A 4,329-nucleotide genomic window follows, 5' to 3' on the forward strand; every position below is an offset into this window, starting at 1 on the left:
AGCGACCCCTCCTTGGGTTTCCGAGGCAGTATCACTATGGAAGTAGGATTGCCCAACCTTCCTTCCGAGGAGTGGTTGGTGGGTTTGAACTGCCAGCCTTCTGGTTAGCAGTCAAGTGCCTTAGCCACTTAGGAGGGAGGAAACATGTTCAGCCCTGTCGTGTCAGGGAGCCCCTACCTGCAGCGAAGGCCACGGCAGTTATATCGACAGAAGGTGTTTTCCTCTGGACACCATGAGTAGCTCACTCCCAGGACAAAGTACTAGGTCGTACAGAGAGGTCCAAACAAGTCAGTAACTGCCTGCCTGATGGTGGGTCCCTCGAGGGGAGGGAAGATGCCCACATGTCTCTAAACGTCGGCCCCCAGCAGCTTAAGCAATGCTGCACTCAAAAGAACGCACCCCTGAGGATCCCACTTCAGGAGTCAAGGCCCCCTTCCTCCTGAAGACCAAGCCGTTTTCTCCATCATCAGTGCCCTTGCTACACGGCCAGAACAGTGCCCGTCGCTCCAGCCCACTGACCTCTGTCATCAGTTACTTATCAATTACATCCTACGGGAAAAGGGCTCCCCCATAGTTACTGTACTGTTTTAATTGATTTTAAGTTACTGTTGCTAGCATGTGTGGCTTCCTGCAATAATTTATCAATAAAATCACTCAATTTATCAAGGGTCTGCGAGTCATAGGTTCTTTGGTGCCATTCAACACATGCACATTCAGGGTGAACCAGGGACCGGTACTACTTCTGCCCTGTCGATGAGGGAAGGCCAAACAACACACTCGCCGTGAAAGGGGAGACCTAGGAGCCCTGATGAGACACTGGTGTTGGGCTGCAGCTGGGTTGACAGGCCCAGCATATCTAGGGCCATTTTGCTTTAAAATGTTAGAAGGAGGGTGTTACTCCTGTTGTCAGAGTAGCAGAATCAAGTTCCTGGCCCACAGTATATTAGAGAGCCTACACCCTGAAGTCCTATGTCAGCCACAAAGACAAAGGTGCAGATAATCAATGTGCTACTGGGAACTTAAGCAAGTAAAAAGAGAAGACACGTGGCTTGGAATCACTGCCCTCTTCAGCCGTCTTGAGGACCAGACTTGCCCCTTATGGGAAAGTCATACAGCTCCATCACCTGCTGCCAAAAGCTCAAGGTCACTAGTGTCCTTGACCGGCCGATTTGGAAAGAGCACGCATTGCTGTCTGGTCTACCCGCTGCTTCAGCAGCACTGCTCTTGCCCAGAGCGAAGGTTCAGGCCAAACAAGGCGGCCCACTCCATGGGGCCACAGACGACTAGCAACTCTTCACCAGAGGAAGGCCTCCACCGCTGGGCAGTAACTGCTAGCACTTTGTGGTTGTTGAAAATACCCACAGCAAAACATACACCAACTCAGCAGTTTCTACATGTACCACTGATGACCTTCTTCAAGGTGGGCAACCATTCTCATAGTCCTTTTCCAAGGGGTTCATGCCACATTAACATAAACTCACTGCCCCCAAGGTTCCTATCTTATCTTTTGAGCTGTTGTCATCAATTTGATCCCATAGAGATGGTTCTTAAAAGAATACAATGCACAAGGCAGACCATTTTTACTAGTTTAGCTGAACTATCCACCAGCCACTCCTCAGAAAGAAGGTTGAGCAATCTACTTCCGTAGTGATACCGCCTCGGAAACCCAAGGGGAGGGGTCACTGTGAGTCGGATCCGACTCGACAGCACGTAACAACTGTTTGGTTTTAAGACTTCAGGGGATGTTTCCGGTTTAAGGTTTAAAGATTAGGGCAATAATATCAGGGGTTCATCCACCCTCCATGGCTCCAGAAAGTCTGGGGTTCACAGGACTTGGTATTTTGTTCTGCATTTCCCCTCCTCTCATCAGGATTCTTCTATGGAATCTTTGATCGAAATGTTCAGTGATAGTAGCCAGGCACCATCCAGTTCTTCTAATCCTATGCCAGAGGCTATTGTTCATGGAGGCCGTTAGCTACACATTCCACATCCACATAGTACTCCCAACTCTCCTCCTTCCTCTGTTGCTTCAGCTGAATAGAGACCAACTGTTGTGCCCTCGACGGCCACTTGCACTTTTAAGATCTCAGCCACTACTCAACGAACAAGGAGGAAGAAGAGAAGCACTAAACACATTATTAGGCCAATGAACTGGGATCAGTAAACTGGGATGTCCCACGAAACCATGACCATAAAGCTCCAACCAAGGAACCTAATCCTGTTTTTGGTTGTACTTAAACAGCCTCAACAGCTACTTTTTGTTGTTGTTGTAAATATTCTTACCACACCACTTTGCAGGTATACAATTATTGACAGCAATTACAATCATCAGCCATGTAACACTAAACTTAATCAGTAACCTCTAGCACTCTGAAGTCTTGTGTCTCTTGCAGATATTTTGCAGCAGCACTTGTATCCTCTAACAGCACCACGCTGTAGGATGGAAGAGCTGTAAATGGTATTTTACAACAGCTCATCGTGGATATGGTGGCATGCAGAGCCAGGGCTGAGCAGAGGTCCTGCTCGCCTGAGGTCGACATGTATGTCTCACTACCTTTGGCTTAAGTCATCCCTAGGAGCATGGCATTCATCTGTTACATTAACATGTACATATCATCTTTTAATAAATAGAAAACTGCTAGTGTTTCCCCACTGTTAGAATCGATCCCCGTTTCTTTAGGTGACCACCAGACGGAGTTAGCTTTGCAATGAGGTGTTTGGGAAAGTGTCTCCACACTGGAGTCACCCTCCACGTAGCAGAATGTTCACCAGACCACAGAGGGGCCCGAGGTGACCCAAGCAAGCATCCAGACGGGTCACTCAGGTCTCCGTCACCGAGCTAGTGTGGGCCTTTCCCCCAGTCCTGTACAGCTGGACATGCAAGAATGATGCAAGCCCACAGTGCCTTTCGTAAGGCCTTCACACAGAGGCCGATTCACCCGGCTCCAGAGCCGCCTTGCACTGTTTGCCCTGCACACTTTCCAAGAACCACATGGCTGCAGACTTCCGTGTCTCCACCCCAGCGCCTGGCATCCCTGCCGTCCATCAGGCCTACAGTACCGACCACTAATACACTGCAACCAGATTTAGGAACAGTTCCAACCTGAAAACTAAAGAGTCATACACTCCCTGCCAGGACCAGCTGGGTCTCAAAATAGTTGCCCTTCACCACCCTGTTCCTGCCCACAGGCAGGGCCTGAGTCAGTGGGGGAAAAAAGCCCTCACTCATCTGCTGTGCATGAGGAGGAGAGGCTCCGTGCAAAGCCCAGACAGGAGCTTGAGAGAAGCCTCTTTTGCTGCAGTGGAGAGTTCCCTGAGCAGGAGTAACTTAGGAAAAGCAAACAAACGTGGGCAACCACAGCGGAAAACCACAGCACGGCGCCCAGGGCGTGAGCTGCTCGAGGCAATGGAAACATGAGCCGTGTGCATGTGCACGTCTGTGCTAAGAACCCGTATGTGCAGATCACCAGGACAGCCAGGCATGGTATTTACCTTTACAGTCATAGAAACACACTGAGGAAAGTGAGGACAAAAGGGAAGAGTGTTCTTTCCCACAGACATGGGTAACTTAACTGCCTAGAACACCAAACCCACAGAAAAGGCTGAGGAAGTCAAGTGGTAACTTCAACTCATAAAATAGAGACCTTTGCTTCTTCTAACGATTTTAAATAGTTGTTTTGTTTTCTCTCCTTTTGTTGGGGGCAACACTATCTAAGGACAGCTTTTCAAGTTCAGTGTATAACTGATCCTTGAACAAAGTGGGGGTTAGAGGCACTGACCCCCGCATAGTCCAAAATCCACATAAAACTTTTGACTCCCCCAAAATTTAACTAATAGCCTGCTGTTGACTAGAAGCCTTACCGACAACATGAACAGCTATTGATACAGTTCTTGCCCTAGTTATTAGATTCTCCATGAAGACAACTCCCACATACCCAACCGGAAGTGTATTAACTGTATGCATGACGGTTATTTAATGTTCATGAAGGGGAAGTGGATCATCACAGAGGCCTTCATCCTCATCTTCACGTTGAGTAGGCTGAGGAGGACGACAAGGGGTTGGTCCTGCTGTCTCTGGTCGGCAGAGGCAGAAGAGGTGCAAGGGGAGGCAGGAGGGGCTGGCACTCAACGGCGTAACTACAGAAATACATGACAATTTCTGTTTTTGCTTTATCATTTATCTAAAAATACGGTACCAATCTTTCTTCCATCGTTTGCTTTAGTTTCAGTGCCTGTATCATAGAAGGGTCCATGTGGTAAAAGTCAAAAGCAGTCTTGAATGATTGGAACCTTCTGCCAGACTGTCTAATGTCTTTTTTTTTTTTTTTT

Source organism: Orycteropus afer, unplaced genomic scaffold, assembly GCF_000298275.1.
Source record: "Orycteropus afer afer isolate SDZICR_OR568_19922 unplaced genomic scaffold, OryAfe1.0 scaffold00365, whole genome shotgun sequence".
Classification (NCBI taxonomy): domain Eukaryota; kingdom Metazoa; phylum Chordata; class Mammalia; order Tubulidentata; family Orycteropodidae; genus Orycteropus; species Orycteropus afer.